Source organism: Schistocerca nitens, chromosome 3, assembly GCF_023898315.1.
Source record: "Schistocerca nitens isolate TAMUIC-IGC-003100 chromosome 3, iqSchNite1.1, whole genome shotgun sequence".
NCBI classification, from domain to species: domain Eukaryota; kingdom Metazoa; phylum Arthropoda; class Insecta; order Orthoptera; family Acrididae; genus Schistocerca; species Schistocerca nitens.
The window spans coordinates 762,121,518-762,134,555 of record NC_064616.1 but is presented as its reverse complement, the minus strand read 5'-3'; the positions used below and the strand labels follow the sequence as shown (position 1 = coordinate 762,134,555).

At 44.5% G+C, this 13,038-nt stretch overlaps 1 long non-coding RNA gene across 1 annotated transcript in view; it reads right to left on the bottom strand.

The window, feature by feature from the left end:
• Positions 1-13,038, bottom strand: part of LOC126249754 (uncharacterized) — a 281,246-nt gene that overhangs the window by 105,132 nt on the left and 163,076 nt on the right. Inside the window, exon 3 of the long non-coding RNA XR_007545653.1 lies at positions 2,896-2,984. This is a non-coding gene — a long non-coding RNA (uncharacterized LOC126249754). The remainder of the gene's footprint in view (positions 1-2,895; positions 2,985-13,038) is intronic.

Sequence of the window (13,038 nt, the reverse complement as noted above, 5' to 3'; positions counted from 1 at the left end):
GTGTCATCACGCGCCACTGATAGGACACTAGTAGCTGCCGGACGAGGGTATCACCGTCCTGTACGTAGGCTCCCGTTAGCATCACAATACAACCGCCTGTATTTGGAGTGGTAATGTTACCGGGAAGCATGCCCGTCGTATTGTGTTTAGCGATGAATCGTGGTTCTGCGCTAGCCCGGATGACCATCGTCGGCGAGTTTGACGGCGACCTTAGGACAGGTTCCATTCTTCCAATGTTTAGGACAGGAACACCTGTGTTATTCCAGGTGTCACAGTAAGGAGCCATAGAGTATGATTCCAGATCACAGACAGTAATGATTGAGGGAACTCTGACACAAAAACAGTACGTCACTGACATCCAGCGTCCTCATCATGGAACAGTATCAGGATGCTATTTTTCAACAGGACAATACTCGTCCACAATTGGCACGTGTCTCTATGAACTGCCTGCATGATGCCGAGGTACTCCCACGGCCAGCATGATTCGCGGATCTGTCCCCAATTGGACATGTGGGACAAGATCGGACGTCAACTCTGTCCTAGTACAAGTGCCCAGCATATTAAGGACCAGTTACAACAGTTTGAGACAGTTAGCCTCAGGAGAGGATACGAAAGGTTTAAGAAACGCTTCACAACCGAATTGGTGCACGCATCAAAGCGAGAAGGGGTGTAACGTTGTAGTGATAAGTGGGCTCAAACTACCAAAGTCTTCGTAAATTTGATTCGGTATTGCAATCACTGAAATAACCCATCACATACCCTCTCAGCCCATGAAATTTCATTTCGGTTCCTCCACCGCTTCTGGGGGCATCGTCTTTTATCGTCAGGCAGCATATGTTATGATCAGGAAACGAATATGACTGGAGAAGACTTACACCTATGTTCAACTGTGGGCCACTCAAAGAGGTTTTCGCAGTTTATGTAAGACGACGTCTGCTCTCAGAGCCTGATTCTTAACTTTTGTCTAATATTGTGGCGTAATTTGCAAGTTGCTATTAAATCAACGGGAACACCTACTGAGCAAAACTTCGTATGAGGGACCACCACCACCACTCTCTTGTGTACTGCCAGAGTCGTTTGTTATAGCATCACAGGAAGGTGGTAGTCGTTACTTTAGGCGCTGGATTCCAAATTGTTCTGTGTACCTGATGACATGTCTGTGAGCGCAGACTGTCAGAGCATAGCTTATGGGACCAAATGTATCTTAATACTAACTAAATGCCGGCCGTTGTGGCCGTGCGGTTCTAGGCGCTTCAGTCTGGAACCGCGTGACCGCTACGGTCGCAGGTTCGAATCCTGCCTCGGGCATGGATGTGTGTGATGTCCTTAGGTTAGTTAGGTTTAAGTAGTTCTAAGTTCTAGGGGACTGATGACCTCAGATGTTAAGTCCCATAGTGCTCAGAGCCATTTGAACCATTTGAGCCACTTAGGTATTACAATAACAAACAACAAATTGGAACGATCACATAGTTCATGTTGTGGGCAAAGCAAACCAAAGACTGCGATTTATTGGCAGAATATTTATAAAGTGCAACAGGTGTACTAATAGTACTGCTTACAACACGCTTGTCCGCCCTCTTCTGGAGCACTGCTGTGCGGTGTGGAATATGGTCTCCACGTCAGATGGGATTGACGGAGGACATCGAAAAAGTTCAAATAAGGGCAGCTCGTTTTGTATTATCGCGAAATACGCGAGAGAGCGCCGCGGACAAGATACGTGAAATGGCATGTCAATCATTGAAACAAAGGCAGGATCCTCTCGTGAAATCTCAATCCCCACCTTTCTCATCCGGCTGCGAAAATATTCTGTTGGCGCCAACGTACAAAGGGAGGAATGATCATCATGGTAATATAAGAGAAATCAGAGCTCGCACAGAAAGATTTAAGTGTTCGTTCGAGAGTGGAACGGTAGATAAATAGCTTGAAGGTGGTTTGACGAATCCTCTGTCAGGCATTTAATTGTGAATTGCAGAGTAATCATGTAGATGTAGACGTAGGGCAATTACTCTGTTAGAGGTCTCGAGATTATGTCTGAAGTGATAAATGGTTTTAAGATTATAGACAGAACATACGAAATATTAACAGAAGGAGACTGCACAGGACTGTCGCAAAGGAACAATAGATATAATTGGACAAGCAACTTCAGAATTAAGTAGAACAACCTTTCCGTAAAATCATGAAACGACGCAAAATGCAAAAAAAGATCCTCCCTGTTGAGGTCTGAAGCTCAAAACCTTTGCTTAACACAGAGACTCCTTTAACAGAACGCCGGCCGCGGTGGTCTAGCGGTTCTGGCGCTGCAGTCCGGAACCGCGGGACTGCTGCGGTCGCAGGTTCGAATCCTGCCTCGGGCATGGGTGTGTGTGTGATGTCCTTAGGTTAGTTAGGTTTAAGTAGTTCTAAGTTCTAGGGGACTTATGACCTAAGATGTTGAGTCCCATAGTGCTCAGAGCCATTTGAACCATTTTAACAGAACACATATAGGAAAGACATGTCAACATAAACCAAGGATGTTTGGAATACTGTAAAATGTTCCAATCAGTAAATGCCCATCAAAACGTCGGATTTATCTTTGGCGGAAACACAGGCCAACTAATACCTCCTACCATTTTACATGGAAGTAATTTTGCTGCAGCCGGGGTTCTAGTTTCAAGGTGATCTTTTCATCATCTACACGGTTTAATTACAACCAAGGACTATATCATCACTTTAGATCTCATGTGTTTTTCATACACCGTGTGCTTCTTAGTAAGGACGTCGTCTATAAAGATGATGATGACCGTAATTCACTGCCAGTTCTGACCATACGTGGTTTGACAAACGTGTGACACACAAACGTTAAAGTGATATCAGCGTTCTCTTTCTGAGCTGCCCGAAATTATTCTGTCAACGTACCACTGGGTTCCGGGAAGGTGCAGCAGTACCCACGAGCTGGCAGCATTAGACTTTGACTTTCTGACGTACGTCCCGTCGCGCTCAGCTTCCTGTAACAGAAAATTCCATACCGCTATATTATTTGCTGCCCTTGAGTTTTGTTAACACTTAAGATACTTTGTACTGCACTTGCGTTAAGTTTACCACATGGAATTACAGCCTAGGAATGTTAAGGGAGGTAGAAGATATTAATGCTTAGTAAGCGTGACAGGATACTAATTGCAGAGTATCTGAGTAGTCAGCATCAGAAATTCAGTGATGAGGAAAATTGGAAAAATTCAAACCATCGTTCAATATAACTTACATAACTATTGTCCAAGCAAGGTCTTAAGGGATGGGAAAGACCCACCGCGATTGAATAGCAATGTTAGAAAAGTGCTACATAAGCAAAGAAAGCTTTATCACAGACTTAAGAGAAGCCAAAACCTAGCGGACAAATAAAAGCTGAACGAAACGAAAATTAGCATAAGGAGAGCAGTGTGAAACAAATGTTCAATCAATGTGAAACAAAAATGCTGTCATCAACCAAACTGAGTAAAAACCCTAAGAGGTTTTGGTTTTATGTAAAATTAGAAAGCTTTTCGAAAACCGCTATTCATTCACTCAGTGACCATACTGGCACCCAAACAGAAAATAACAGACAGAATGCCGAAATGCTGAATTCTGTCTCCCGAAATTCCTTCATCGCGGAGATCGTAACACGGTCCCTCCTTTCAGTCATGCTACGAGCGTGGAAATGGCAGGTACTGAGATAGCCGACCGTGGAATAGAAAATCAACTACAATCACTTAGTAGTGGAAAGGCATTAGAGCGAGACGAAATACCTATAAGATTCTACGAAGATTATGCGAAAGAACTTGCTCCCCCTGTGGCAGCAGTTTATCGTAGATCGCTGGAGCAACGAAGGGTAACTAGCGAGTGGAAGAAAGCACAGGTCATTCCCGTTTTCAAGAAGGACCATAGGACAGATGCACATAATTATAGGCCTATATCGCTGACGTCAATCTATGTAGATTTATGGAACATGTTTTATGCTCAAGAATTATGACGTTTTTCGAGAGCGAAAATCTTCTCTATAGAAATCAACATGGATTCCCAACACAGAGATCTTGCGTAACTCAGCTCGCTCTGTTCCTCCATGAGATCCATAGCGCTGTAGGCCACGGCACTCAGGTTAATGCCGTGTTGCTTGACTTCTGGAAGGCATTTGACACCGTCCCGCACTACCGGTTAGCGAAAAAAATACGAGCTTATCGAGTGTCGGACCAGATTTGCGACTGGATTCAAGTCTTTCTTGCAGATAGAACTCAACACATCGCCCTTAACAGAACAAAATCGACAGATGTACAGGCAATTTTCTAAATATTCCAAGGAAGTGTGATAGGATCGTTACTGTTTACAACGTATGTAAATGATCTAGTAGAAACCTTCGGAAGCTCTTTAAGACTGTTCGCAGATGATTCGGTTGCCTATAACAAAGTAGGAACACCAGAAGACAGTGTCGATTTGCAGAATGATCTGCAGAGGACTGATGAATGGTGCAGACGCTGGCAGTTGACCATGGACGTGAATAAATGTAACATATTGCGCATATATATGAAAGGAAATCGCTACTGTACAACTACACTACTGATGACAAACTGCTGAAAACAGCATCTACCGTAAAATATCTATAAATAACTATCCAGAGGGACGATAAGTGAAATGACCACATAAAACAAATAGTAGGAAAAGGAGATGCGAGACTGAGATTCATAAGAAGAATCTTAAGGAAATGTGACTCGTCCACGAAGGAAGTGGCTTACAAAGCGCTTGTTCGACCGATTCTTGAGTATTGTTCATCAATCTGGGATCCTTACCAAATACGACTGATAGAAGAGATAGAAATGGAAATGAGCGTATGAAATTGTGGGCCGAGAGTCCCCCATTCGGGGAAGTTCAGTCACCGAGGGCAAGTACTTACTGCATTCGACGCCACATGGGCGATTTGCGCGTCGGATATGGGGATGAAATGATGATAAGGACAACACAACACCCAGTCCATGAGCGGAGAAAATCTCCGAATCAGCCGGGAATCGAAACCGGGCCCTTAGGATTGACATTCTGTCGCGCTGACCACTCAGCTACCGGGGGCGGACAATCTAAAGTTGGTCTACATTTATAATACATACGGCAGCCAAATAAGTGTCTGTGCGTATGGGGTAACAAACAAAAACTGACTAGATGTGGCCGGCCGCGGTGGTCTAGCGGTTCTAGGCGCTCAGTCCGGAACCGCGCGACTGCTACGGTCGCAGGTTCGAATCCTGCCTCGGGCATGGATGTGTGTGATGTCCTTAGGTTAGTTAGGTTTAAGTAGTTCTAAGTTATAGGGGACTGATGACCACAGATGTTAAGTCCCATAGTGCTCAGAGCCATTTGAACCATTTTTGACTAGATGTGGAGCGTTAAAACGTAAATAACACTTTTGGACAAGTTATTAGGACACCTTTTCAGACGCTACGACATTGCAGAAGCCAGCATAGTTTTTGGTCGAATTGCTTTTTCTCTCTGTTTTATGAACGATTCGCATATATGTGGTCATTATCAGATACCTCTGTCTGGTGATGATCAAATAGGTCAAAATCGACCATTAAATAAGGTAAAAGAAACTGCGATGATTGGGTTGCTGGGTACTTCAGTGTGATTACTCATTATCTCACTGGGTGACAAGGTCGATCTCTCAGTATCATTTATTGCACTATCTGCCGGTCTCTCTGAACGAGCGAAGTAATTAATAACCGTTTTACAAGCTGGCCAGTTTAGATCTTCTCGTCTAACGTTTCATGAACTGTCTAAACTTTTTACTTCCCGTCTCCAAAATTGTGAAACGCAGCATGGCGGAAGATTTGGCTGCAGTGCGAATGCCGAAGGGTCACCCAGTCAAATTTCTAATACGTCTTCAAGAGTTTCGTAAATATGTGCTAGCGTTTCTACGGAGAATTACGTTGAATAGCATTACAGTAGGTATCTTTGGATTCAAAACTCGTGGAAAGTTGTGCATTTATTTATAAATTAGTACTGAAGTCACTTGCTGTCGGAATCAGTACGAAAAAGAACGAGCGCTTCTATCGATAGAATGTACATTGTCCGACAAGAAAATTAAAACAGGCAGAAGGGGAGAAGGACGTGAGACATCCGAACTGGTCCCACAGATGTTCTACTGGGAACAGATCTGGATAACTTGCTGGCCATGGGAGTACATCAACATCGCGCAGTCAGTTCACAGAGACGGGTCCCATACGTGGACGAGCACTGTACTGTTGAAAAATAGCACCACGATACTGTCGCATGAGATGTAACACCATGACGCAGGCAGTCCGTGATGGACCATTGTGCCATAAGAGTTCCCTCAATCACCACCACCCGCGATTTGAAGTCGTGCCGGCCGAAGTGGCCGTGCGGTTAAAGGCGCTGCAGTCTGGAACCGCAAGACCGCTACGGTCGCAGGTTCGAATCCTACCTCGGGCATGGATGTTTGTGGTGTCCTTAGGTTAGTTAGGTTTAACTAGTTCTAAGTTCTAGGGGACTAATGACCTCAGAAGTTGAGTCCCATAGTGCTCAGAGCCATTTGAAGTCGTGCCCAATGGTTCCCCACGCCATGACGTCAGGAGTAACAACGTTGTGCCTGGCTCTAAGCACGATGAGACTTAACATCTGAGGTCATCAGTTCCCTAGCCTTAGAACTACTTAAACCTAACTAACTTAAGGACATCACACACATCCACGCCCGAGGCAGGATTCGAACCTGCGACCGTAGCAGCAGCGCTGTTCCGTACTGAAGCGCCTAGAACCGCTCGGCCATAGCGGCCGGCCGTTGTGCCTCTCTGAAACACAGCTAGAATGAGACCTCTCCCCAAGTCGCCGCCATACTCGCCGACGATAGGTCATCCGGGGTCTTATAGAACCACGATTCATCGCTGAACACAACGCAACGTCATTCATCAGCTGTACTTGCTTCCCAGTCATGACACCACTTCAAAGTAACTGTTTACGTTGTGGTGTTGACAGCAGCTTACTTACGAGACGTTAAGTCCCTACACCGGCTGCTGCTAGTCTCCGACCAATGGTGCAGTATGATACAGAATATTGCAGTGAGGCCATTACTTGTTCTCGGATGGCAGGCGCAGATGCAGAGGGGCTACGAAGTGTTTGGTGGGAGGATGTGGTAGACCAGAACCTTGATGAGAAGTATGCCTGCCCTGAACGTTCCCGTGGAGCCCATCGGGGCACTGTCACTGCCCCACATCTTGCAGGATTCGACCAGCTGGCAAAACGGAGACCCAGAATGAGACTTATTTCAAACTCTTGTCGGATGATGATAATGCTGTCTCACACGAGTATGCGGCATATCCATGTCATTCACTGTGATCAAAAAATGGTTCAAATGGCTCTGAGCACTATGGGACTTAACTTCTGAGGTCATCAGTCCCCTAGAACTCAGAACTACTTAAACCTAACTAACCTAAGGACATCACACACATCCATGCCCGAGGCAGGATTCGAACCTGCGACCGTAGCGGTCGCGCGGTTCCGGACTGTAGCGCCTAGAACCGCTCGGCCACACCGGCCGGCTCACTGTGATCACTCAGGATCTTACACTGTTCATGAACTGCATATACACTACCACGTCTGGTACCAACATTTTAAACGAACAACATTAATGTACTTCTTTGATGGCCGTTCTACCTGTCACAGAGAATTGCTGCAGCTCTAATCATTTATGTACCCACCGGTGATGTGTACGAGTAGAAAGTTACAGTGACATCCGCCCATGTCTTCTAGGCACTGTATAGCCCTTTGCCAACGGCCTTGCTATAGTGGTAACACCGTTTCCCGTCAGATCACCTGTTGGGCTTTGCTAGCACTTGGATGGGTCACTGTCAGGGTCTGCCGAGTGCTGTTAGTAAGCGGGGCACACTCAGCCCTTGTGAGGCCAATTGAGAAGTAGCGACACCATCACGAAAACTGACAACATCCGGGAGAGCGGTGTGCCGACTACATGCCCCTCAGTATCTGCATCTGGTGACGCCTAAGATCTGAGGATGACACGGTTGCCGGTCGGTACTGTTGGGGCTTCTCGGCCTGGTCGGGCAGTGTTTGTTTTATATAAGGCTTAAACATAAAAAGTCTCATCGTTAAGAGGAAATGAGACTTTCTTACCGGCCTTGTGTCATAGCCACATGCCTTGTTATAGTTGTGCGCCTGATAGGCAACGAAAACAAGGTTGAAGATGATCGTGATAGTCAGCATTCTTGCAAAATATATATCCAATAACCTCATCTTCAGTAGTATGTTACAAAGGAAGAAATCTGACCCGTCTTCATTTTCATGGTCAGGATAACGCTGTCGATGCGAAAAATGCCGATTTACTTCTACCTAATTGGTTGGACGGTAAAATTCACATCCTCAAGAAAAGTAAGCCCACGTTGAGTGATACTGGAGCATTCCGAGAAAAGTAATTATTTAGAAATAGTCCCTTATACTTACGACTCTCTTAATGACATCCACATCGTCTAGCGACAGTGAAGCTGAATTAGATGCCATAATTTCGTATATAATTATCTATGAGTGAGTATTTCGCGCGTTGTTTTAATTAGTACATGAGAAGCGTCCAGTTCTCAACACTTCGGAGACATTTTGGGTCATACTCAGAGGAAAATTACTGGCTAAATGGAACACAGCAAGTGTAACGCAAACGGTGCTTCACCTTTGTAACAGAGAACGTAAAGGTTGTGTACATATGTTCTTTTTGTGGCGAAGAATACGTTCCCTACAACCACCTCGAGTTATGGGATGAAAAGGTAAATAGAATTCGGCAGGTTATGTAGTAGGAGCCGGTTAGTCCCGGCGGAGGTTCGAGTCCTCCCTCGGGCATGGCTGTGTGTGTTTGTCCTTAGGATAATTTAGGTTAAGTAGTGTGTAAGCTTAGGGACTGATGACCTTAGCAGTTAAGTCCCATATGATTTCACACACATTTGAACATTTTTTTGTAGTAGGAGCGGCTGAGGGTTATATACATAAACGGAGTGTACGAGCGTGTCCACCAGCCAGCAGTACTATTTACGTTATTTTCAATCGATTTCGAACTGTTTCTTTACGAAAATCGCGTTGATTCCTTACTTATGAAGTACAGTATTTCACTCATGATGAAACCAAGATACCCGACTCATGTAAATCTACTTTCTTCGAACTACAGATAGACATTAATCTGGCATTCACGGTTGGTATGATAAAAATTGTTGCACCAACTGTATAGATATTTATCGCCGAAGATGTTGGCATCGAGATTACCGAAAGTCACCTAGTGATGTGTTCGACGACAGCCGTGCAGTTGCGAAACAATAACACAGCTACACTGTCAGCTTTAGCGGCAACTGGTGACACAGCTCTATCACCCCTCAGCGAACTATCGATCTGCTCAACCACCAAAGAACGGAACCAACCCAGCGCAGTTACTGACAACTAGAATTCGAACAACATGGTGATCCAAAAAGACGAACGCCTATCATTTCTGCATGCGTTAACGTAAATTTGAAGTTTTACGAATGTGTGAGCTGTTGTTATAATTTCAAAACGCCAACGATATGTTCGGCATACTGTCCTATGCTCTAGCGATCCAGCGATCAATAAATGAAATGACGCTGAGGTGCGTATTCTCGAGCTAGATAATATTGCAGTTTTTGTTGTACATGGGCCATCAAAGTGATTTCCTATTTTTGCAGTAACACGATTCCACCATTTTAACAACTTACAAGGTCACACAGTTCCATCACTTCTCTTTACACATTACTCAAATGGATCAAATGGCTCTGAGCACTATGGGACTTAACTTCTGAGGTCATCAGTCCCCTAGAACTTAGAACACACATCCATGCCCGAGGCAGGATTCGAACCTGCGACAGTAGCGGTCGCGCGGTTCCAGACTGTAGCGCGTAGAACCGCTTGGCCACCCCGGCCGGCTTACACATTACTACCTGTTTTTAAGTGTACATGTGATTTTAATATAAACATTGACATGGGCAATGGTAGTTATTTCTTTATACTTACAGACTATTTCTTAGGTTACTACGATTTGTCATATCAATTCTGCTACCATTAACTTCGTTGTAAACAATACAGTTAACTCTATTTTTATGGTACGAAATGCTTTCCTTCAACACAGGAGCACTGAAACGGATGCTAGTAGGTACAGAAGCGTGTAGATCTATTAAAGTTACCGGTCTAAAGCGAAATCAAAACGACACAAAATAAAATTCTAGTTAGGTTTCCAGGTATGTGAGCTGATCATAGACTTTTTAAGTAACAGAAAACAGTATCTTGTCTTCAACGGCGAGTGTTCATCAGAGACAAGGGTATCGTCAGGAATGCCCCAGGGAAGTGTGATAGGACCGCTGTTATTTTCTATATACATAAATGATCTGTCGAACAGGATAAGAAGCAGTCTGCAGCTGTTTGCTGATGATGCTGTGGTGTATAGGAAAGTGTCGTCGTTCAGTAACTGTAGGACGATGTAAGATGATTTAGACAAAACTTATAGTTGGTGTGATGAATGACAGCTAGCTCTAAATATAGAGAAATGTAAGTTAATGTAGATGAGTAGGAAAAAAACCTACAGTTATCGAATACAGTATTAATAGTGTGCTGTCTGACACAGTCAAGTCTATTAAATATATGCGCGTAACGTTGCAAAGCATTATGAAATGGAATGAGTCTGTAAGGATTGTAGTAGGGAAGGGGAATGGTAGACTTCGGTTTATTGAGAGAATTTTAGGAAACTGTGGTTCATATATAAATATGAGCGCGTATAAGACACTAGTGCGACCCATTTTTGTGTACTGTTCGAGTGTTTGGAATCCGCACCAGGTCGGATTAAAGGAAAACATCGAAGCAATTCAGAACCGGTAGTTTCGAACAACACGCAAGCGTTACGGAGATGGTTCGGGAACTCAAATGGGAATCACTGGAGGGGATGGGACGTTCTTTTCGAGGAGCACTATTGAGAAAATTTATAGAAGCGAAATTGAGGCTGACCGCAGAAAGATTCTACTGTCAAAAATGTTCAAATGTGTGTGAATTCCTAAGGGACCAAACTGCTTAGGTCATCGGCCCCTAGACTTACACACTACTTAAACTAACTTAAACTAAGTTATGCTAGGAACAAAACACACACACACACACACACACACACACACACACACACACACACGCGCGCGCGCGCGCCCGAGGGAGGACTCGAACCTCCGGCGGAAGGGGAATGCTACTGTCGCAACCGTACATTTCGTGTAAGGACCATGAAGAGAAGATCAGAGAGATTGGGTCTGTATAGTGTCATGTAGACAGTAGTTTGTGGCCGAGCGGTTCTAGGCGCTTCTGTCCGGGACCGCGCTGCTGCTACGGTCTCAAGTTCGAATCCTGCCTCAGGCATGGGTGTGTGTGATGTCCTTAGATTAGTTAGGTTTAAGTAGTTCTAAGTCTAGGGGACTGATGACCTCAGATGTGAAGTCCAATAGTGATTAGAGCCATTTTTAGAAATTAGTTTTTCCCTCTCTCTATTTGCGAGTGGAACAGAAAAGGAAATGACTTTGCAGTGGCACAGGGTAACCTCCGCCACACACCGTAGGTGGTTTGCGGAGTATGTATGTAGATTTAAATCGAGTTGAATGTAGCTAATAAAAGCTAAAATTAAATCTCACTTACGTCACTCCAACAATCAGTTTATGGACATGAGTCGTGGGAGAATGGAGACAGCGTCCTTGGATACCCATCTGACACCGTCACATAACAGCCTAGAAAGTGTACGTCTAGGTTATCAAAGAATAGTGCAAAATGTATAAATAAGTGTTTTGGAGCCATTAAAGTAGTATGTTGCTATATGAAAACGTGCAGAGTTGACTAGCTTGGGGCTCTACAAGGGTAACGCTCATGGCGTCGTAAGAAAGGCAAAAAGTCTATAACAACGCCGCCTGGTTACTTGGCCTATAAGGGGCTTAACTGGTATTTAAGCTGACCCCTTAGGGTTCTGCATAATCATAGCGTCGGAAACTGCAATATATTCGGAAAAAAACACTCAAATGTTTGTGACAAACCAGAATATGAATGTTGTATTATATTGTATTTGTATGGATCTGGGGACCTAGAAACGACAGAGAGGCTTCGTCCCCGCCGTAGCCCTTAGTAGTTCATAGCCCCGCAACAGGCTACAGCAGTCCACTCACCCCACCGCCGCCCCATACCGAACCCAGGGTTATTGTGCGGTTCGGCCCCAGTGGAACCGCCCCCCCTTCCCCTCCCTGGAACGTCTCACATCACACGAGTGTAACACCAATGTCTGCGTGGTAGAGTAATTATGGTGTACGCGTACGTGGAGATAGTGTTTGTGCAGCAATCGCCGACATAGTGTGACTGAGGTGGAATAAGGGGAACCAGCCCGCATTCGCCGAGGCAGATGGAAAACCGCCTTAAAAACCATCCACAGACTAACCGGCTCACCGGACCTCGACACTAATCCGGCGGGCGGATTAGGTTTAATCAGACTGGAGCTACAAAATGGAAGAAACTCGATCCTGAGAGAGTGCAATCTTATATGTAAGTAACAGTGAATATTGCAGAACGTACTTGTATTACTTTAATTAGAAGGTCCCAGAATAAGTTAAAGTCCTAAGATGAAAAAAATTATTATAAAGTAGGATGTAAACCTATTTCTGTCGATCCCATAACTCCATGTCGCTGTTCATTACGCCGCGGTGGACTCACATAACTTCAGACATTATCTTTCTCATATCACTATTTGGGGAGCAAAATAACTGATGATGGTCGAAGTAGAGAGGATATAAAACGTAGACTGGCAATGGCAAGGAAAGCGTTTCTGAAGAAGAGAAATTTGTTAACATCGAGTATAGATTTAAGTTTCAGGAAGTCGTTTCTGAAAGTATTTGTATGGAGTGTAGCCATGTATGGAAGTGAAACATGGACGATAAATAGTTTGGACAAGAAGAGAATAGAAGCTTTCGAAATGTGGTGCTACAGAAGAATGCTGAAGATTAGATGGGTAGATCATATAACTAA